A 24,488-nucleotide genomic window follows, 5' to 3' on the forward strand; every position below is an offset into this window, starting at 1 on the left:
GAATCAAAACTTTTAATATGGGAGTATCTCATGGATCCCATGAGGCCAAAAGAAGGACTGGAAAGCCACTCTGCATGCCTCTTTCTCTCCAGATGTGTTTTCTCTGCATTGCCACTGGTGCCTGGTCAGAAATATCCAAGCCAGTGCTTCTATGCCCTTAAATCAGTGGACAGCAGAGACTGATTAGCACCTTTGAATTCTAATTTTAAATCTTTTGGAGAGGAAATCCAATTGGTTTGGCTTAGGTCACGTATCTCTTGACCTCTAATTTAATCAGCTGCAGTTAGAAGGGCAGGGTTCCTGTTTGTGGCTTCCCAGATTCACCTTGTGTGTGGGAAAAGGGGACTGGGTCTCCATGTAGGCAGGTGGCTAGACATGTGTAGCTGGCTAGGCATTCTGAAGCTGTCTCCTCTATTAATCAGTTGTGTCATTTTATTATCTCCTGTGAGACACTGTAAGCTCCTTGGGAAAAGGGACTGTTGCTTGCTCATCTTTGTAAAGCCCCAGAGCCCTGTACTGTTTATTGCATAAAGAAAATGCTAAACCTGCAATTGTATTGATACTACTTCACAATGCCTTTTGGCATCAAGAATTTCCCCAAAATTTCTAAAACTGTAATTTGAAAATCTGAGCATGATCTTATTGGGCCCTGAATCTAGGCTTACTCATACACTTTCTTATCAGGAAAAAAAAAAATAGCCTATTTTCTTTCTTTTTGAGAGGAAAAGTAAAGGAATATATACTCCTAACATAATTCCCTACTGTCTGTTTGCTTCTTGCCTTGAAATCACAGTCACAGTTGCTAGAGGGCTCTGAGAATATCCTGTTGAAATGGAAAAGAAAGAGAAAACTATAAGAATTCCTCTACAGGGTACTTTCTTCATGTCCTTCCACCTAGAAACCCTGAGTAAACTGGGAATATAGAGTGAGTAACAACAGATGGTGTCATCACAGTGCTTGAGTTGGGAAAGGTGCCAATCAATCAAGACTTAGCATCCCTACCCCTCACATCTATCTTTATTTATTTATTTTTCTTATCTGGGTCTCACTCTAATCTCTTCAGTAGAATCAATTCCAAATTGGAGCACCAAGAACTTTTATTCAGTTACAGAATCAACTCACTCAATAAACTTAGTAGAAGTTTTATCTGATGCCCCAGAGTGCCTCCTGTTAGATAATGAGGGCTGTGAAATTCCTCCTATTCCTCCTTTTAGCAGAACTGCCAAGGTGTTTAGTAAGGGCCAACCTTTGTACAGTCACGGCCTATTATCCTTAGCCTAGATTTCTGCCACAAGTGTTTCCTTTCTTTTGCTACTTGATATTTTTTACTTTTCCCAAATTTCAACCTTTTTTGCATATGTATATTTTATTGCAACAAGCTCAAATCCTCTTTTGGATATAGAAAGTTGTGAATAAAGAAAGAAAAATACCTGGGAAAATGTATGGATTGTATATACTCCACTAAAATGGCATTAAAGGAATAAAAAAGGTGTTTAGCTTATAGGGACAAAGAGAAGGAGACAAGGGGTGACTGCAGATAAATACAATTTATCGACTGCATTCAATACAATTTTGGAAGAATGAATGCAGATAAACAAGTGGAAATTGACTTCAATTTTAGCTTTCTTCATTTGTTAAATACCGTAAAAGATGAAAGGCAACAAGAACAAAACAATCTGTGCTATAGTGCTCCCTGATATGGTTTGGCTGTGTCCCCACCCAAATCTCATCTTGAATTGTAACTCCGATAATTCCCACATGTTGTGGGAGGGACCTGGTGAGAGATAATTGAATCATAGGGACAGTTCCCCCATACTGTTCTCATGTTAGTGAATAAGTCTCAAGAAATCTGATGGTTTTATAAGGGGAAACCCCTTTTGCTTGATTTCTCTCTCTCTCTCTCTCTCTTTCCCTCTCATTCTCCCTGGGGCCATGTAAGACCTGCCTTTCACCTTCCACCATGATTGTGAGGCCTCCCCAGCCACGTGGAACTGTGAGCCCTTTAAGCCTCTTTTTCTGTATAAATTACCCAGTCTAGGGTATGTCTTTATAAGCAGCGTGAAAACGGACTAATACCCCCCCGCCAAGCATATACAGAATCCAAAATCAGATATGCTGTATACCTCTGAAGGCAGAGACATGAGGTAGAATGAAAAACCAGAGGACTCATATACGGAGTTCTTAGACACCACATCCTTTCCCCTCTCCTAGACTGCACAGCCAGGTAACTGCTCCTCCCTTCTTGACAGAAAACTAAAGATACCCTTTTGGGAGAGGTTAAACTAAACAAAAACCAAAAAACTCTGGCTTGAGGGCACCAGTCACAGCTAAGGGCTAGAGCAAGGCATTTTACTGGAAAATAAAAATTAGAGAAGTTTGTCTAATGAAGAGTGAGACAACACTCCTCCATCCCTGACCCATCCACCCTTTCCCCTACCAGGCTCCCAGCATGCTAAATACCAGACTACACTATTTTAGGCAGGATTGGAGAGAATTCCTTTCTGGAAAAAACAAGCAGCCCAAAAGAATAGACAAAAAACAAAACAAAACAAAACAAAACAAAAACTGGCATTTAGAGGCTATAAAAAGACAGGGCTCCCACCTGGTTATCCTAAAGTGAGACACTGTAATCAGTATGTCCCCCCTCCACATAAGTTTCTGATTAGCTCATGGTGCCTCTCCCCTTCACTTGAATTGGTCAGTTAGGGATCACTAGCCACTTGGAAAAAACCTTTCACATAAGAGACAGAGTCCAAAATAAACTGTAAAAGAAACATTGAGAAAACAGTAAATGCAGAGAGCAAAAGAAAACCTTTAAAAACTAGTTATCATTTTCTAAGAAAAGGAGGACAATTTTGCATTCATGAAATGTGAAGAGTTCCCTATTAAAATGTCACATATAAAGAATAAGAAGGAGTTCTTGGAAACTAAAAAATATAGGAGCAGAATTAATGGAAGGGTTAGGAGATAAAATTGAGGAAACCTTCTATAAAGTCGAACAAAAATACCCAGAGATGAAAAATAGAAGCAGAAAGAAAAGAAAATTAGACGTTTAGTCCTGGAGGTTGAAAACATGATTCTAGGAATTCTACAGAAAGAGTGGAGGGAAGGCAATTATCAAAGAAAAATTCAGGAAAATTTCCAAAAATCTTAAGAACATATTCTTCATACTGAAAGCGCTCACCAAGTGTGTAGTGAATTTAACAATTCACTTCTGTTGTGAAACGTCAGAAACACAGAGACAATCCTAAAATCTTCCATAGAGAGGGAAAAAAAATAGGTCATATACAAAGATCAGAAATCAGAATGGCATCAGACTTCTCGACAGCAACATTGAAAGCTAGAGGAAAATAAAAATGCCTTCAAAGTTTTTTATGAAAAATTATTTCCAACCTAAAATTCTCTACCCAAACTATTGACTGACTATGAGTGGAGAATAAAGATATTTTCAAATATACAAGGTCTCAAAAATAGTATTTCCTTACACATCATTTCTCATGAAGCTTCTGGAAGATGTGCTGTATGAAAACAGGGGAAAAATGCAGAAAAAAAAAAAAGACATGAGATTCAGGAAACGGATGATCGAGGCAGAATTAGTGAGCAGCTAGTCCCGACTGGAGCAGGTTGTCAGAAACTCTACCTGAAATCTTCTCTAAGAAAAAACAATGGAACATGTAGGTTGCCTTATGGGTCTGCCCGCCATAAGAAAGGAGTTTTAGAAGCTCTTTCTAAAAGTGTGGTGATGAAGCAATAGAAGGTACATGGAAAACTTAACAAGGTATTTCCAGCTGAACACGTCAGGTTGTACAGCCACCATACTGGCAAACACTGAAGTCAGACAATACCAATGTTGGCACAAATGTGGAGCACTGGGAACTTGCATAGACTGTTGGTACAAGCACTGTGGAAAACAATGGATAATATCTAGAAGGATGAAGATGTTTATGCACGGTGCCACACAATTTCCACTTCTTGTGGCATACCAAATGAAACGTGTGTATATGTGCACAAAGAGTATGTACAAGAATATTCATAGCATTAAGATTTACTCCAAACTAGAAACAACCTAAAAGTATGCCCACAGTAACATGGATAGTCTGTGGTATCCATGTATAACCAAAGTGGATGTATGTGATGATGATGTGGTTGAATTTTACAGAGCTGAGTAAAAGAAACCAAACACAAAAGAATATGCACCATATGTCTCTATTTATACAAAATTCAAAAGCAGGCAAAGCTAAACTCAGTTGTTTCACAATGGATAGATAGGTGGTAAAACCATAAAGGAAGAGAAGGAAGCAGTAATCATAAAAGGTAGGATCGTGTCACATTTAAAGGGAGAGAACTAGTTGTTATCAGGTGGGGACATATGGGGGGCTTTGGGGAAGTTAGCAATGTTTATTTCTTGATTTGAGTGTTGGCTAATGATCATTCACTTTATAATATATATTAAACTGTACGCATATATTTTGTAATTTAAAAAGAAAACCACTTTTTAAACAGTGTGGCAGACTGAGCACATATTTTACTTTTTGTTCCCTTCCTAACTTCACAAAAATGACTCTAGTCATAAGGATAAAGAGAGTAAGAGACAAAAAACAAAACACAGTCATATAATTCTGGGATCCAAAAAGCAGGTGAATAAGAAGAGACTCACTTAGAAAAGCAGAGAAAGCTGAAATTCAAGCCAGCAGCATGAGAAGGTCTTAGAAGCAGGCTTATTTGCACCTCAGAAGCCCCAAAAGGATCAGGAATTAGACGTTGTGATAGCTCTTGAAGCAGGGCCTATGTTGGGATAGAGACTTAAAAAACAGAGTTGGTTGCAAATCTGTATGAAGAGACATTTCACCTATCCCCTTGCCTACCCTGTGCAGCTGGGCAACTGTCCCTCCCCTAGCCTAGCAGCAGACTGAAGTCTTACTCACATAACTTAACAGGGAGACCCAGGATGGAGAACACAGATGTAACTGTGAGGCGGCCCCTGTATTGAACACTGGGGAACTAAGGGAATGTCTACATACTCAGAAACAAAATCAAAAATGAAACACCCCCTGCAACCTTCCCCCATAATCTCCTTCCCAAACTCTTCCCCAAGAGTGTAAACCTTCACTTAATATGTTTTGAAAATCAGGTAATCAATGTGGACTGATTGTTATCTAGACCTGGTGCACAGTGGTTGTCTTGGGATCTCAGTTTAAAATATGGTGGGAATATTCTGGCTTGTATCCTACTGATTCTTTATTGCCTGAATCTCATGTTTCTTCTTTGGATACTCCCTTGTCTTGGCCATGCACATCATCCAGTAGCGTCCTGAGAAAGCATGCACAGGAGATCATTATTTTGAGAATGAGCGTGTGTGAAAAAGCCTTTATTCTCTCCCTAGTACTTTATGGCCTGTTAGGTGGAGGTGTGTCAACCACTGGGCTTTTCTATGGGGTGTTCTGGCTGAGTTCATTAGGCAACCTCCAAATGTTAATATCATTAATATTGTCATGGTATTCTTCTTTCTCCACTTCCTCCTCCTCCCTTCTCCCTTTCCTCTCCTTCTCCCTCTCCTCTCCTTTCCCCTCCTCCCCAGCACCCCTCCTCATCATTCTCCTCCTCTTATTTTCCCTCCCCTCCTCCTTCTCATTGCTTAGTCCATTGTCTAGAGCAAGAACCCTCCCAGCATAGTGACTCACGCCTATAAACCCAGCACTTTGGGAGGCCAAGGTGGGAAAATCACTTGAGGCCAGGAGTCAGAGACCAGCCTGGGCCACATTGCAAGACCCCATCTCTACAAAAAAATAAAATAAATACCCGTGTGGTGGCATACGCCTATAGTCCCAGCTACTTGGGAGGCTTAGGTGGGAGGATTGCTTGGGCCCCAGGAGATGGAAGCTGCCGTGAACCGTGATTGCCACTGTATTCCAGCCTAGGTGACACAGCGAGACCTTGTCTAAAAAATAAAAAAAAAAAAGCAAGAACTCTGTGATTCACTTACCCCTGAATCTCTGTGGCCTAGTACCATACCTGAGACCCAACAAATATTTAAACTGAATTCAAATTAACAACTTCACATTGAAATTAGATGAGCTCTATTCCTCTACTTTGTGAGCTATATGTGAAGGAGTTGAAAATGCAAGAGTAGATAAAAAGAGAATTCTTCCACTTGAAGAAGTTGTATGCAACAATTAAACTGAGCATCATGACATCTGGCAGCATCCTCCCTTTGCTGGACTTCTCAGCAGCATTTCACAGAGTGGAGCATTCCCTCCTAGAAATTGTTTACCTACCAGCACACTCTCCTGGTTTCCTCCAGCCTTACAGGTCACTCCTTCCCAATCTCTTTTGCTGGAGCTCCTCCTATTTCTGGACTGTAAATGCTGGAGTGACCAGGACTTAGTCTTCCTCAGTACTTTCATCCTGTCCCACAGCTTTAAATTCTGTTCATGAGCTGATCATTCCATATAGCTCAGCTATCTCCAGTTCTGGCTCCTTTCCTAAACTCCAGATTCTTCACACCCTATGGCCACACAACATTTCCACTTAGAGGTCTAACAGGCATCCCAAACTTAGCATGGCCAAAAACCCAGGCCTTCGCTATCCACTCCCCCAAACCTGCTCTGCCTCAGGTATTCCTGTCTCAGTCGATAGCAACATCACCCACTCAGCTGCTCGGACCAAAACCTTGTGACCATGGAATGCAGTGTTTGCAGTGATTATGAATTTCAACTCTGCAAGCCAGAATGTCTGGGGTCTAAAATCAGCTCCAGCATTTCCCGTGTGGATCACCCTTCCTGTCTGTGCCTCAGTTTCTCATCAGAAAATGGAGATGATAATAGTGCCCACCCTATGGGATTGCTGTAAGGGTGATGTGGGTGAAAGGAGATTAAAGCATATAGAATCTGGCATAGGGAAGGTATTAGAAAGGCATTTGATATTATTGTTATTGTTATGAATATATGTAAAACATAGGAACAAGGCCTGACATAGAGTATGCATTAAGATTGATTCCTCTTTTTCCCTGATGTATCATATTCAATTCAAAGGGAATCCGGTTGGTTTTATATTCAAACTACAGATAAACTATAACTATTTCTCTCTGTCTGCACCATTGTAACCCTGACCCATGCTTTTACCTCCTCTTTCAGTTGAACCCCATGATAGTCACCTAACCCACAGTCTCCTTCTCACATATGAGTCTGATTGTGTCACTCCTTGCTCAGAAGCTTCCACTGGCTTCCAAAGTACTTAGGTCTTCAGTGTGGCTTGCAAGGTGCTCTCTAATCTAGCACCTGGCTACCTGGCCAGCAATAGCTTCTACCACCTAGCCCTCCCTCAGTGGGCTCCCTCACACCAGACTCCTTGTCATTTCCCCATCTCCACCTAACATCATTCCCTGTCCTCCCCATCCTATCTGTCCTACCACATATCACATCCTGCTATCATGCTAGTCAATGCTGCCCTGGATAGAACTGTGATAGGGGGTGGAAGGTGTCATAAGACAGAGACTTAATAAGTTTATTTAGTTCCTCAACTTTAGCTTATGAGGCATTCTTCACATTGAAGGAATGTGATTCAGATTTGGGGGTGTGGGAAGCCACTGAGCAGATTCCGCATAAGTTACCACATGTCATCTCTGCAGTCTTAAAAATTATACAAGTTGCTTTAAGTTTCTCCTTTAAAGTGCTCATGGAAGTCATCATCTCCATCATTTTCATCAATGTCTTTAGTCTTTATTGATTATTTTGCGGGGGGCGGTATGATCTTACTTATTTGTTAAGTAAGTCAAAAAATCTTATTTTTGACGAGACTCAGAAGTAGAAGCTCACAGAGGGGACAACTTGTGTCTCTGGCAATCTGTTCCCGGAGTTTTTCTTTAGTCTCCTTCATTCTCTTGGCCAAAAGTTTAACATATTTTGTGGCTCTTTCTTATTTTTCTTAGTACGCTGTTTCTTCGGAGCAATACCAGCGTTTGTGTTGCAGGACATGTAGAGTAACAAGATGCTGAATCTTGGGTGTTTTGGTCCTCAATATCTTACTTTCTTTGTTTAAGGGCTTTCTGGCAACATATGGATGGGGAGCATTGTCTTCTTTAGAGAGACTGAAAAGTTTGCATTTCTGTTAGCTCTTTTGGGCCCCCGGCAACATGACAGCATAGTATCAGTCAGTCCAGGAGTATCCTTCCCTCCATTTTTTTTTTTTTAATAACCAACTTGAGAATGCTCAGATTGGCATCCACAATGAAACCCCAAACAGATTCGCACTTTCTTTCTCCAGTTCTCCTTGGTCTATAACAGGAATGCCCCTACTCAGTAGCAGTAGGTAGACCCAGCCATGGGTCAGGGCACACTGCTTCATGAGGAAACCTTGTTCGTTGGTCCCACCACTGACTCAGACCACGTAACCCTTCCAGAGTGTCAGCAGCAACCTCTGAGCCATATGCTTCTCATAAGAAGTACGAAATTGCCATTCATTGTCCAATCCAATGAGTGTCTGTCAGCCAGTGGCTGGAGAGGAGATATTTAGCTTCATCCTGAAGCAGCTAATTGCCTCCAAGGTGCCACAAAAAAGAGCTCATGTTTTTGTTTTTGTTTTTTCATTAAACATTTAATTACATAAACACGGAGAATCATATGGTTGCTTTGATGCTTTGTGGGCCCAGACATCAGTCCTATGATAACCATTTACCTTTGAGATAATTGTACCTATTTTAATGGGATTGAAGTTATTTTAACATAAATGGGTGTTAATTTGGGGGCTCAAGAAAAAAGAGTGTCTTTTCTGTCAAAACGAATGTTAGGTATATTTTCAGCCTATGAGAATTCACCCACAAGGAGCTTTATTTAGGAACAAATTATCTTCATCATGGTGGAATATTGTACGTTACTTGTTTATGTACGTATTCTATGTTGACCCCTCCAGAATCTTCATTCTGTGAGGATGGTAACTTTTTTTTATTTAGAATAGTGCCTGGTGAATGTAAACATTTAATAAATAAATATGAGTAAACATTAAACATTTACTTAAATTGTAGGTGAGAAAACACTTCGTTTTGGTCAGGAGTTTGAGACCAGTCTGAGCAATATGGTGAAATCTCGTCTCTACTAAAAATACAAAAATTAGCCAGGTGTGGTGGCAGGTGCCTGTAGTCCCATCTACTCGGGAGGCTGAGACAGGAGAATTGCTTGAACCCGTTGAACCTGGGAGTCCGAGGTTGCAGTAAGCCAAACTCACACCACCACAGTCTAGCCTGGGCGACAGAGCGAGACTCCATCTCAAAAAAAAACAGAAACACATATGGTTAATGGCTATGATTATGTTAAATGTATGAAAATAATGTTGTTGGAAGGAAATATACAAGAATGATAATAGTTATCAGAAGGTTATGATTATAGGTGATTTTTAACCAAAATTTTAAATTTTATTGAAACATTACATTGTTCTTTTTTTTAAAAAAAAAGTAGTGTCACAAATGAAAGCACATGGAATTGGCAGTCCAAGTCCCGGATTCCAGTACTTACTGTGTGGTGTGGCATTAGGTAAGTCTCGTGAGCACTCTTGCTGTGCCTCTGCTTCCTCTTCAGTAAATGGAAGGTCATAGGACTTCACAGTTCCATAATTCTGATTCTTGCTTCTGCCAACATTAGCCACTCCAAATACTTCCCTCTGTAGTTTCTATTCTTCACTCAAGGCCAGAGGGATGAAATGTTCTAAAATATTAAGAGGCCAATTTAGAAAGGTGGAACTGGGTCGGGCACGGTGGCTCACGCTGGTAATCCCAGCACTTTGAAAGGCTGAAGTGGGCTGATCCCTTGAGATCAGCAGTTCGAGACCACCCTGGCCAACATGGTTGAAACCCCATCTCTACCAAATAGTACAAAAATTAGCCAGACGTGATGATGCGTACCTGTAGTCCCAACTACTCAGGAGGTTGAGACAGGAGAATTGCTTGAATGGGGAGGCAGAGGTTGCAGTGAGCAGAGATTGTGCCACTGTACTCCAGCCTGGGTAACAGAGTGAGACCCTGTCTCAAAAACAAAGAAAGGCATAACTGTTTTCATTACTAATTGTCTTTATGATAATTTTCTTTAAAGCAATATATTTTGTTGTACTTGCAATGACTGGCAGTGGCAAAGTAACATGCTTTCCTGATTCCATTAGCTCTGGTTCCAGGAACACATCAGGAAACCCCGAGCCTGGCTGGCCGGAGGAAGAAGCACAGCACATTTCATGAATTAGGCTCCTGCCCTTCTGGTTTGGGTGGGTTGATGGCTGGCCCTGGGCTGGTACTGACTTTGCTTTGCTTTCACTACACATGATTTGTTGCCCTGGAAATACGAGAGAATCTCAGACAGAGTAAGCTTCCTTCCTCTGCCCATCTGCTGGGGGAATCTACAGTGCTATGAGGCCAACCTTGAAAACTTTGTGTGTTACAGCCTGAATTTACTTTACATACAGTCATTTCAGGGGCATGTGTGATCACTCTGTGCTTCATAAGATGAATGAGTTAGGCAAGATGGTACTTGGAGAATTCCCGTGTAGTGAGTGAGTTCACACAGCAGTGACGTGGGATCCAGTGGACTCTGTTTCAAAATCTCTACTCATAGAAACAATTTCTTTAGTTCATCCACACATCTTCTTGTAACACATACATGTCCTAATTTCATGACAGAGTTGAGGCACCACACCTCTGTGCCAATGTAGTAACTATGTCCCTAAAGTCTTTCAAATGAATGTACGAGTGTCACTTTATCATGCTGACTAGGATTGTAGAGTATGTCAACCTGATTCTGTAAAATTGGAAAATAATCCAGCTTTTGAACACAGGATGAGTTTCTTAAGACAATGTGGAGGCATGTGATTAGAAGAATCATTTTTAGGATTGAATAAGCTAACACATGTAAAGTGCTTTAAGCAGATCCTGGCATATAGTAAGTGCCCAATAAAAATTAGCTTCTGTTGTTATTGCATTTGTTGCTATTGTGAGAAACAAACTCACCATCCAAGCCCAAAGAATGGACTCAGAGACCCAGAGAACAGTAAAATTGAGATTTTTTCGTGATGGTCTTGCAAGATTGGGTGTCTGGTGGGCAGGCACACCCAGCACAGTTACAACAAGCAATTTATTCCCTAATGCACAGGTCCCTTCCCCCAGTTCCTCACAGGCGGAGTACTATGGGGTCACAGTCTTCCTGGACATTGCCTATCGGTTGTTGGGTAGTGGCTTTAGGTGTTTTCTTTAGGGTTGTCCTGCTGCATTTTGTTGCAGCCCACAATACATTGCAATCCTAGTTAGCTTAGGGACTCAAGTATTTGATGTATGACCTAAGTAGCTGGGTAGGCTAATAAGAACAGAAAAAATGAGCTATTTTGCAGGCTAGTAAGCTTTCATTTCAGACTAAACTTCTTTGGTTTGGGTGAGGGCAACTAAGGGGAAGTGGTGACAAGCAGGCGTTGGCTATCCAAGCAGGGGCCTAGTATATTCTATTTATTCTGTGGTTTGCTGACCTAAACTGATTCAAGGCACTTTGTCTTGGAAACGGACCACAGCATACATTATTTCCTTCACTATTATTATATTCAAATACATTTTTAGTTTCATTTCCCTCTAGGAGGGAAGAGTGTTGTTGAGGGCAGAGATTATCTCTACCTGCAGTCATTATAGAAAAATTAGAATATGCTTATCTTTTTGCAGATAGACAAAAATACCCTTACTTTATCCCAGGTTTTTCTGATGGAGGTATTATTCAACATTTTGTAGAAAGAGAGGAGGTAATTTGTGAATATCATCAACACACAGTATACATTGAATACCTATTATGTGTAAGATCTGGGCTAGGGACTGTATTAGTCTGTTCTTGCATTGCTAATATAAATAATTGAGACTGAGTAATTAAGAGGAAAAGAGGTTTAATTGGCTCATGCTTCTGCAGGCTGTACAGAAAGCATAGCTTCTGCATCAGCTTCTGGGAAAGCTTCAGGAAACTTACAATCATGGCAGAAGGCAAATACAGGAAGCATAGCTTCTGGGAAGGCTTCTGGGAAGTTAGAATCATGGTGGAAGGCAAAGTGGAAGCAGGCATATCACATGAGGAAAGCAGGACCAAGAGAGTTGAGGAGAGGTGCCACTCACTTTTAAACAACCAGATCTTGTGAGCATTTACTCACTATCACGAGAACAGTACAAAGCGGAAAATACTAAATCATTCATGAGAGATCGGCCCCCATCATTCATCCAATCACCTCCCAACAGGCCCCACCTTCAACATTGGGGATTACATTTCAATATGAGATTTGGGTGGGATAACATCCAAACTGTATCAGGGACTAAGATAAAAAGAAATGGGTCACACCAGTCTTGACTTCATGGATCTTATATTCTAATCATGCAGACGAGGCTCATGAGAAAAGCAAATTATGTGTCTGTGTGTAATCCCAGCACTTTGGGAGGCTTGAGGTAGGAGGATCACTTGAGTCCAGAAGTTTGAGACCAGCCTGGGCAACATAGTGAGACCCCCATCTCTAAAATTAAAAAAAAAAAATCAGCTGGGCATGGTGGTGTATGCTTTTGGTTCTAGCTACTTGTATTGTTGTTGCTAACAATTATACCCAGTCTTAGCACTTTTGTTTTATATAATACGCATCTAAAAAAGATGTATCATAAATGGATTTTTTGATCAATCTAATAATCTAAGCAGTCTTTGGTGAATCCTTTTGTAAAGATCATATTTCAAAACAGATACTCATTTTTTAATTTACTTTATCATTCAGTTTTTGCATGTCAGGTTTAAGATAAGGTGTGCTTCTTCTACTGCAAGGATTAAGGAATGCCTAAGGGAGATGTCATATCAATGTGGCACCAGAGTAGTAAGGGTATTCTTACCTCTTGGGCCCTGTGTGGCATGGGCACTTGTCTCTGGAGATTCTGGCAAGGGTCTAGTCCAGCCCTCTCTGTGACTGAACCAGCATAGAACTATCTTTATACTGAAGCAAATGGGCTCAGAACCCCTAAGATGAGAAGAAGAAACAATAGCAGAAAGCAAATGTTCGGAATTTCCTTTCCTCTAAAGGTGCAAGAAGTATCTCTTCACATTGCAAGAGCTCTGCTCAAAGGCACTGTGGGGGTCTTTCCCCCTACCCGCTACTTTCTTCTCCTAAGTGTAGCTACCTGCACCAGGTGGTTATGTTGGAACTGTCATTGGCTAATGGGTGTTTGATGCCAAAGGAAGGATAATTGATTCCTGAGAAGCTTGGCCTATCACAGATGGGAGAAATGCTCCCAGCTCAGCCCTGGCTGCTCTTCGAATTCTAGAAGTTGGAGGGATTTTACTACTCAAGTGGAAAACATGGGCAGACCAACCTAAACCCAGTAAATTAAGAGCTTTCACTTTTCCCTGGAAATTTGAAGCTTGACTGAAGAATTTGGAAAGTTTGCAAGTCTCATTAAGCTGAATCTATTGTCAATTTAATTTATCTTCCATGGCACCCTGTGTGCTTAATCTGACAAATCTCCTCGCTTACGACGTCACAAACCCTTTCACCTGGAAAGGAGCAGCCCAGAGAAAGGAAGGAGAGCTGAGCTTTCCAACCCATTCTCAGATTAGGAAAGAGACCATTAGGTCTCAAAACTTAACTCTCAAGTTTATGTCTAGGAAAATGGAGTTACATGGACCTAAAAACATTAGCTCTGTTCAGGCCATTGCTTTACAAGCATCCAAGAGGATGCTGCTCACCCCCAGCATAATGAGAAACAGTCGAACAGTGGGGAAAGTTGGGGGAAAGAAAGGCTGTATCTAGAATCTCCTAAGGCAGATCTTCTACCATTACTGGGTTTGAAACGTGGAAAGTCCATCCTTATGAACAGGTTATGTTCCTAAACTCCATGTATTTAAAAACTTGCTTGGAACTAGGAGTAGTACCCTACCCTGGCCCCAGACAATTGTTTCCTCTTGTTTTATTATTATTTTTTAATTTTGATATTTGCTTTTTTGAATATTAGTTTCTTGGAAGGGTCTCTGATTTTATTAAAATTTTAATTGTATTAGGCTAATATGTGTATATCAGCAAAAGAGCCAAGTAAGGCTATAAGGCTTTTAACCAAAACAGCAATAGTGTCCCTACCTCTGATTTCCAGTCACCAGCAAAAAACAAAACAAAACAAAACAAAAAATATTATTTTAGTTGTTTCTTTTTAATATTGACCACCATATTTCTACATATCTATGTATGACAGCTATTTCCTGTTGTTTTAAAGCTTAGGTATTTTCTGTTAATTTCCTGCTAGGGAAATTTAGCTCTCTTACCTAGCTGCCTCCTTTCCCTACCTTCACACACATATACATATACTTCCCGTTCCATAATTCCCCAAGAGAGGTAAGTTGTAATTTTTTGTTAAATAATCAACACATATTTTATTTTTGATTATATAAATATTATTCACAGCTAAGTCACATAATGTGTTAAGAAGAAATTGGCTTTTTTATGTAATCTTCTGCTTTTCCTAGAGTTAATAGTTGTTTCTCTCTCTTCTCTTTTTTCTTTTCTTGTTTTTTTTTTTTTTTTTGAATCTCTTAGAAATTTTTTCATCTTCAATGTTCCAATTACTCTCCACTCTCAGGCCAAAACTCAAGATTTGCAAATCAGTAACAATTCTCAACCCTCTTTCAAGTTTCTTTCTTTCAAGTTTTTTTTTCTTTCTTTCTTTCTTTCTCACTGTAAGATACAACTCTTGAATTAAAAAACTGTACTCAGTGAGATACAACTCTTGGGGGAAAAAATTGGCTAATCAAAGAAAGCCTGTGTATTTTTTTAAAAAGACATTTCCATTGACAGAATGAGAAAAGACTCTCTATTGCATTTCTTGCTTTCTGGCAAAATTCTTCTATTTATGTTCCTTTACAGAAAGGTAAGTTTTCCCTTTTAAAAATAAAACTGGAAACTACCGAAAGCACAAAGAAAAGGGACTCTAAGGAAATTCATGTTGAGAATAGAAGGCATATTGTGTCAGGAAGACACTGACTATATAATAAGCACTACTGAAATATTTGAAAGGATACAAAAATACATGTTCCCATGCCTGACAGCCTCAGCCTTCTCAGTTATATATGCCTTCCATGTGTTGGCAGTGTTTCACTGCTTGGGTTTTTTAATGACAGGTGGCTATTGCTAGATAATGGTTAAACCACAGAGTTATGAGGCATTAGGGTGCTCCCTTAGAAATTCGCGTACCTCTCTACCAATGGAGTCAGAGGAAGCAAAGTTAAGACCAGGAAGTGGTCCCCACAGGCCAATCTTCAATGGGGAATTTCCGTTTTTGTTTGTTGTTGTGGTAGTATAACTTTTCTATTTGTTTTATTCATTGTTCCTTATGATATTCAAGTAAAACCAGTTGATCTGACTCAAATAAACATAGGTAGATTTTGGAAAGGTTATAAGGAACTGCTTATTTGCTAATTTAAGAGACTGGTCAAGGTGTAATAATGAACACTAATGAAATTCACATATATTTTTTCTTGCTATCCTGCTAATGTGTCCTTTTCTTGACTATAATGTAATGAAGTCTTACAGAAAGATCAGGTGATCCCCCTTCTAAAAAAGGATCTCATAATTTAGATGTGTAAATGAGGGCTGTTGCCTTGAGAGACTATATTCTAGTCTCATAATGCTGCCATTAACAAAGCAGTTTCAGAAACTCTTCTTCTAGAATTATTTTCAGCCCTGGATCGGGCAGCCAGACAAAATACAAGTGCCCAGTTAATCTGAATTTGGAATAAGCATGGGACATAAATAATAATGAAAAATTATTCACTGTTTATCTGAAATTCAAATTTAACTGGGTGTCCTGGAATTTGATGGAAAAGGGGGGTGGTTTGGTTGTTTGTTTGTTTTTTTTAACTCCAGAAACCCTATGCCTGTGCACTTGCATGTGAACAACTTGACTGATGCCAACCTTGCTTGGATGGTGGCTGTGATTTTAGACACAGTCTAATGTCTTTCAAAGTGAAGTCTGATGCCAAGAAGGATAATGCCATTTTTGGTTAAAAATAACACTATAAAGTAAACAGACAGGTTTTCTGATGGGTTTTGTAAACTGTCTGTCACAGAAATGCTTAAAGAATTTTTGAAAATGGGTTTAATCAGTGGCAGAATTTTATTATTTTTATTTTTATTTTTAGACAGAATTTCACTCTGTTGCCCAGGCTGGAGTGCTGTAGTGCAATCCTAGCTCACTGCAGTCTCCTGGGCTCAAGTGATCCTCCCACCTCAGCCTCCAGAGTAGGTGGGATAACAGGCATGAGCCACTGCACCCAGTCAAAAGGCAGGATTTGAAAGAGTAGTTAGCTTTCCAAAATAATCAGTGAGAAAGGTAGTCAGATTCTGAGCAGGAACTAACAAAATAGAGCCATAGGTTTGTGTACAGTATAAATGTTAGTATCATATTAAAGATTGACATTCACCTGCTGAACCTTTTACAGATTTGGTTGTGTGATTTTATTTGCATATAAACTTACAAAGCCTTTGGCTGTGCTTTGGAAGAACTGTAAAAGAAGGAACACTTCTCCAGAGATAATCAAAAGAGTTATTCTCTGGTAGATTAACTTTCTCCTGGAAAATTTTGGTTATGGTACCTTCCTGTCACCCCGATAGGCTATAAGCTTCAGACTCTGTGTTATAGTCACTCTTATTCACCAACATTCTTGTCAGTGCACTACTTCATAAAGTATCACTGCATTGCAGGCACTTTTTCATCCTATTGTTATTGTTGTTATTTTCATAACAGCACTGCAATATTGACATAGCAGGAATTATTCTTCAACTTTTGCAGACGTGGTTACTATTGTTCAGAGACAGTAAGTGATTTGCTATTGAATAGCATCAGACACAAGCCCATTGTACTAAATGGGTGCTTTTTTCTTTAGGCCAAGCTGTCTCTGAAAGAAAGGAAAAGTTGAGTAAAGAACATTTTGAGTTTTCCTCTAAACTTGACAGTTAAGTTTTCACTCAAAAAAATAAGTAAGGTGAAAGCAATATTTTACTGAAATGTGACATCCCAAAACATATTTGTTGGCTATTGGGTTCTATATGTAAATCTAAAAATTAAGCCTCTTTCAAAGGTTACTGAACTATCAACTTGTCTTATTGTCTATGATTGATGTCGCCTGAACATGTGGCCCTTAAAATATCACTTAGATATGATAAAACATCACTGGAATTAAATTCGCAGTTGGCAACATTTTCTTAGACAGGATACAATAAAACACTAAATATAAAAGGTAAAAAAAAGTATAGATTATGTTAAAATTGAGAACTCTGTTCATCAAAAGCCATTAAGAGTGAAAAAGCAACCATAAAGTTGCAGACAATATTTGCAATAATTATATTAGATGAGTCACTCCTAACCAGAATTTATAAAGAATTTCTACAAATCGATAAGAAAAAAGACACTCAATAGAACAATTACCAAAAGAGTTACAAAAAAACAAGAGGATATTCAAATAGCTAAAATGTTTATTAAGAAGTGTTCATCTTCGTCAGTCATCAGGGAATTACAAATTAAAACCATAATGAGATGATATTAGTACTTACCCACCAGAATGGTTAAAATAAAAAAGATGTAAAATGCCAAGTCTTGACAAAGATGTGCAGCAACCAGAATTCACATATGCTATTGGTAGCATTGTAAGTTAATACAACCTCTTGGGAAAACAGTTTGGCGGCATCTACTAAAACTGAACACATGCCATCCCTAAGACCCAGAAATTCTCATATGTGTATACCAATGCATACATGTGTTCACAGAAAGACAAGCACTAACATGTTTGTAGCAGCACTTTAAATAATAGTCCCCAAGTGGAAATTTCCCAAGTGCCCATAGACAGTAGAATGGATAAATAAATTGTCATATATTCACACATGGAATTCTATGCAGAAATGTGAACAAATCTAGAACTACAACAATATGGATGAAACTTAGAAACATAATGTTAAGCAAAAAAGCCAAATACAAAACAGAGAATGTGGTATTGTTCCCTTCATATAAAATATAAAAGTAGGAAACACTAACCAATGTTGGTAGAAGTCAGGACAGTGGTTATCCTGGAATGGGGGAGAGGGATGTGGATAAGAACAGAAAAGAAGCATAAAGCAGGGCTTCTGTGGTGTCAGTAATGATGGCAGTGGCCACTCCAGATGGCTTACTGCTGCCATCACACTGGCTGCAGATGGGAGGCAGCCTGGGGCTGCATGTTCCATGGAGTCGGCAGGAGCCCCACCCCTTGCAAGTTAGGGCAGGAGCTCCTGGGGTGCCGCTGCAGCCACCCAAACCACCGCTGAAGACCCAAGCCTCCAACTCCATGGGGCAGGTGGGACCCCCACCCTCCTGGGCCAGGCTGCAGCCTCAGGCATCCCTGCACTATTGTGGGCCTAGGAAGGCCCCCTGCCCTTGCAGGCTCCAAAGCACCTGTCCTGCTGCCTGGTTTTTCCGTGCTGTTGGTCCTGGCTCCAATCTTGGAACAATGTTGGGGCTGAGCCTGGGCAGCCATGAACAGCAGCAGGAGGCAGACAGATTCCTGGGCAGAAGGAGACGGGTCCTCCATAAGGCTCCACCTTCAGACTAGGGAGGGCCCAAAGGCTTAGGGCAGGGCTTCCAGACCCACGTACCAGAGTGGGGATCTGTGGTGCCTTTTCTGGCCCATCCATGGTTGCCCATGGACCAGTTGCTGTGCACTTCCTCCCCTCTGAGGTCCATAAAAACCCCAGGCTCAGCCAGAGCAGGGCAGAGAACAGAGAGATGATGGCATGACCATTCTACAGAGATGAGCTACCCTCTCTACTCATAGCTGGATATGATGAGTTGACCAGATGCACAGAGGAGCTACCCTCTCTGCTAAGAGCTGCAGAGATGACAGGATGACCTGCTGGCAGAGAAGGGCCACCCTCTCCAGGGCCTCCTTTCTGCTGAAAGCCGAACACTCGGTGGGACAGCCTGCCTACAGAGAGGAGCTACCCACTGCAGGTCTCCTCTGAGCTGTTCTCACACTCAATAAAGCTCCTCTTTATCTTGTTCACCCTCCACTTGTCTGCACACTTCATTCTTCCTGGATGCAGGACAAGAACTCAGGCAAAGGCACCAACGGCCACAGAGGTAACCAGCCAGAAAAGCGACATCCCAAAGATCCCATAACAGTAATGTGCCTTCATCTGGATACTGGTTTAAGATGAACTCAGTTTGTGAAAATTCATCTATTTGTACTGTTAGGATATGTGAATATTATATAATTCAATAAAAAATTTCTAAAATCACTGGAATTCTAAAGAGACCCAATATTCCACATTTACCAGAATGTCTTTGGAAGAGAAGTTTGTATGTGATGGGAAGCAATATTTTCATGAGATGCTGATGTTCTGTGAAAGGGCCATATATACAAATTGGCCCTCAAATGCCAAAGGAGCTGAGAAACCAAAGAATAAGACAGACAAATCCAGTTTGTTGGCAAAGAGTGTTTTATTGGGGGAACTTACAGATAGAAGTATGGTCTTAGGCAGCCACAAGACAGGTAAATCTTTGCACTGTTACTCTGCAGACCCAAGGCTTATATATGAGTACCACAGGAAAATGGTATACATGCTCCAGCAAGACAATTAAAGGTGACCCTCCCAAACAGCCAAAAATGTGTGTGATAACATCAAGGTTGACATGTTCTTACACACAAACAGTAAATAAAGTAGGAATCAGGAGATATTCACAGAATTGTGGCTAATCAGAAGTCAACATGGCAGGTTAGCATCCAAGATGGAGTCACTTTGTCTCCCAGCTGGGTAGTAGGCAGTATAGTAGACAGCTGTTGTTTTGCCTGCCTGCCCTGTGTACATTCTTGCCTTTTTAGAGCAAAAAAAAGAAATTTTCTTTGGATAACTATTTGTATATTACATGATGAGGCTTTCAAATGTAATGTTCTTCTCCCCTTCCCCACTACAAGGGTAGGCATGAAACCCAAGCCAACCACTCAGAGAACTCTATCCAACTAGACACAATGATTGGTCCTAATATTAGCATGTATCTAAAAAGGGCCAGTCAGAGTCCTTTTTAGTAGATCTGAAATTGAGGGTGCTTGGTACACCCTTAGCCTCTCAGGTATGTAAGTCAACAAATCCCTTTTTTACTTAAGCTAATTAGAATGGATTTTGTCACTTGAAGCCCATAGAGCTCTGACTCATGCAAGTGGTGGGGTCTCTGAAGGGTGTGTTCAGGTAACACAGTCATTCATTAAATTATCTTGTAATTAGGGTGGTTCTAGTTAACAAGGGAGCTTTGGCTGAATGGTATATGCAACCTTCCCCACTCAGTATTTGTATTAATCTGTCACTGTGTAACAAATTACCACAAATTTTGTGGTGTAAAACAACACATATATGTTGCCTCCCAGTTTGTGTGGGTCATGAATCCAGGTACAGCTTAGCTTGCTCCACTGCCTACAGGGCCCTCACAAGGCACCATTAAGTGTCAGCAGGGGCTGAGGTTGCATTCGAAAGCTTGACTGGGGAAGGATCTGCTTCCAAGCTTGCATGCTTGTTGGCAGGATTCAGTTACTCATGGGCTGTGAGACTGAGAGCCTCAGTTGTTTGCTGGCTGTTGATGGAGGCTACCCTCATTTCCTTGCCACATGGACATCTCTTAACCCAGCTGCTTATTTCATCAAAGTATGCAAGCTGAGAAGGCATTGAGAGGGTCTGTTAATAAAACAGAAGTAAAACTCTTATGTAACACCATCACAGAAATGACAGCCCATCACTGTTGCTATTTTATAGTGGTTAAAAGCAAGTTGCTAGGTCAGCCCACACTTATGGGGAGGAGATTACACAGGGCATAACTACCAAGAGGCATGGATTATTGGGGTTCATTTTAGGATTGGCCTGCAACAGTGTTCAAGTGTTAAATACAAATTTAAATAATATCAGTCTGAAGGGGCAGCAAGTTATTAATCTGCCCAGGCCATATGTTTTGGCCAGTTTATATTATACATATTCACAGCTGGTGTCAGTATCCATTAGGGCAGGTGGTGGTGGGGATCCAGAAAAGGTCAAGGAGCTTAGAAATGATGCGTAGTAAATTAAACCTTTAAACAAAAGAGGAAAAATACTCTATAATAAGATACGCCTGTACCCTAAAACCTTAAGAAATCAAAGAAGTGTCATAAACTTTATGAAAGTTTTGCTGTAAGAACACTGGCAAGTCAAGCACTTTAAATTGTCTTTATATTAGTGATCTATTTGAATTCCCCATAAGTTCTTAGTCATGCATCAGAAAAGGCAAGATAAATTGGTTAAGATCACAGATAGGCCAGGCGTGGTGGCTCATGCCTGTAATCCCAGCACTTTGGGAGGCCAAGGCGGGCAGATCACAAGGTCAGGAGATTGAGACCATCCTGGCTAACATGGTAAAACCCCGTCTCTACTAAAAACACAAAAAAATTAACCGGGCGTGGTGGCGGGCACCTATAGTCCCAGCTATTCTGGAGGCTGAGGCAGGAGAATGGCATGAACCCGGGAGGTGGAGCTTGCAGTGAGCTGAGATCAAGCCACTGCCCTGCAGCCTGGACGACAGAGCTAGACTCTGTCTCAAAAAAAAAAAAAAAAAAAAGATCACAGGTACTTAAACCTCAAGTTAAAAACGTGAAAATATGTATATGTAACTTATATATAATTATTATACTTAAAATTTTTTGTATTTCCATAAAAATTACATATAACATACAATGGATTATGTGTTACATGTATTTTATACGGATTATATATTATATATGCTATATGTAATATACAGTACACAATATTTTCCTTTTAGTTGTAAATTCTTTTTTTCTTTTTGATCCATCCAAAGCATTGATTAGAAGAACTTAGGCACAGAGAAGGCTGTAGCAATCTTTGCAACAAACAGCAAGAGACAATGGTGTTCTGTCTAGCTATGTCTGCAGTGAGGAGGTCAGGGCATGGAGTTTATATAAAGGTTTAAGGATTTGGGCTCAAGGCTAGGACTAGTTTCTTCCTCGTAAACCTTGATACCTGTATGAGGGCCTGGGAATGTTCAAAGCACTGGTGTCAAGCCTGCTGGGAAAAGCCTGCAGCTGGTTGTGTCATAGTGTGATCAAGGTACTCTGTGATTTTTGGTCAAGACACAGGGAAAAAGCAGGGGGTGGAGGGGACCGGGGGATTCCACAAGTAGTTTGTAAGTACTTTACCTCCTCCTTACCTCCAGTCCAAATTGCAACCTTTTGAGGTTATAAATAGGAAGGGAAGAAGACTTCTGTATCCACATTTGAGTGGTGTAGGGAAAGGAATTTGTCTCAGTCAAACATAGGGATAAGGAAACAAAACCCTGTTGATTAATGGCCAGTAAGTATGTCTGGTCAGCTTATGGCTGGCACACATTCCCAAATTCACAGATAATTTCAAGCTTATGAATAGGCAGTGTTCTCACTTGTAAACATTCACTAAACGATGACTATTGTTACCAGTGGTACACATGATCTATGATTAATATGAACCAATTCAGAAGATATAGGTAGTAGCAGCCTTCCCTGTCAGAGGAAGCACACGTATGCCTGGAAGTTCTGAATCAACAGCATGAGGATCTTAGCACTAGGATCTGTGTGCTGGGACTCACCAGTAGTGCGACCTATTTGAAGTCTCAGTATGGAATCTCTGTGGAAGCCTATGCATTAAGTCATGTCTTCCCTCCCTTAGCTGAAACCCGATACAACCAGAAGTTGGAGAAATTGTGGTAGCAGAAAGAGAGGGGGGAAGACAGAGCACTGCACAAATCCAGGGTCTCTATTCTCATCACAGTCTAAGTAAATGCCACCCTTGGGGCAGGCGCTAAGTTCACAGTGTTACAAATACAGAAAAAATGAGTGAGGTTACATTTTGGAGATCTTTCCTGTAATGGACATCTGCTGTTTTCTCTACTCAGCCTCACTTTCTCACTTTTTTAGTAACAGTGCATCAGTTTTTCTTGGGTGTCTATTCTCCATGCTCTCAGTCCATGCTGTTCAGGTGAGCTGACCACAAGACATCTGGGGCAGACAGACCAGTGACTCAGGCCTAGTAAATTGGTCACAGCAATTGATTCATGGATGGGCCTGTGACCAAATTTGGATCAATGAGAATCAGCCCTGGGATTTTTGCTGGAAAAATTACAAAAGACCTATTCACTTTTAGGCTTGCTAACATGGTAGGCTGTGGAGCCAGCCTGAGAATTGAGCTCTCCTGGGACAAGACTGAAACAACATTTGGGCAGCAAATCCCAGGGTTGTGCCAAAAACTATTGCCAGTAGTCAATCGATGTCTTGGGTATTTGAACTTTCTCTTGTCTTGGGGTAACTCTCAGTGTCCTGTGGATTCCTAAATAGGCAGAGCATGGCCTTCATCTCATCTCTTGTGAAGAGTCTGGACCTTACTGCCCCTGGATCTAACCTCTGTTCTCCAAAATCCCTTCCAATATTTATTCCAGATGGCCAGCTGTGTCCTTATACATTGGAATTCCTGGTAACTTGCCTTGATATACCAGTAGAGAGTATGTATGCACCCCAAACCTAATATAGGGAAATGCCATTATTTAAGAAAGAGCTTTCCAATGGAGACCCCCAAAATAGAATGGGATGTTTTATAAATTTGCATGTCACTGGAGATGTTCTGTATCACTAAGACTCAGTAAGGCTAAGCAATTTTCAAGATAACACAGCCGATAAATGGCAAAGCCAAATTATAACCAAATCTTCTGATCCCAAAGACCATGCTCCGTCCACGATGCCAAGCTACATTGCTTTCATAGTCTCTCTAGAATATAGAGATTTGCAATGGTGTTTAGGATTTCCTCTGCCTCCCACTCCCCTTCAATAATAAGGGATGCGCATTTTCAAGGTGGATACTGTGATGGTTAATTGCATATATCAACTTGTGTGGGTCATGAAATAGCCAGATATTTGGCTGAATATTACTGCTGGGTGTGTCTGTGAGGGTGTTTCTGGATGAGATTAACACTTGAATAGATAGACTGAGTAAAGCAGATGGCCGTCCCCAATGTGGGTTGGCCTCATCCAATTCATTGAAGGCCTGAATAGGTTAAAAGATTGAGTAAGAAAGAATTATTTCTCTTTGCCTGACTGTCTTCAAGCTGGGACATCAATTTTCTCCTGCCTTTGGACTCTGACTGGGACTTATGCCATTAACTCCCCTGGGTTTCTGTCTTGCTGATTGCAGATCTTGGACTTCTCAGTCTCCTTAATCATGTGAGCTAATTCCTCATAGTAAATCACTCTGTGTGTGTGTGTGTGTGTGTGTGTGTGTGTGTGTATTTCCCATCGCTTCTATTTCTCCAAGACCACAGTACAGTGCACTGTGGGGCTAAGTTTCACAGAGAAGTACTGCACTAAAGTCATGCCTGATACAATGCATGATATCCTAGAATCTCAGTTTCTTCATTGGTAAAATGGGTATAATAAGGAATC

This window comes from Pongo abelii, chromosome 10 (assembly GCF_028885655.2).
Source record: "Pongo abelii isolate AG06213 chromosome 10, NHGRI_mPonAbe1-v2.0_pri, whole genome shotgun sequence".
Lineage (NCBI taxonomy): Eukaryota > Metazoa > Chordata > Mammalia > Primates > Hominidae > Pongo > Pongo abelii.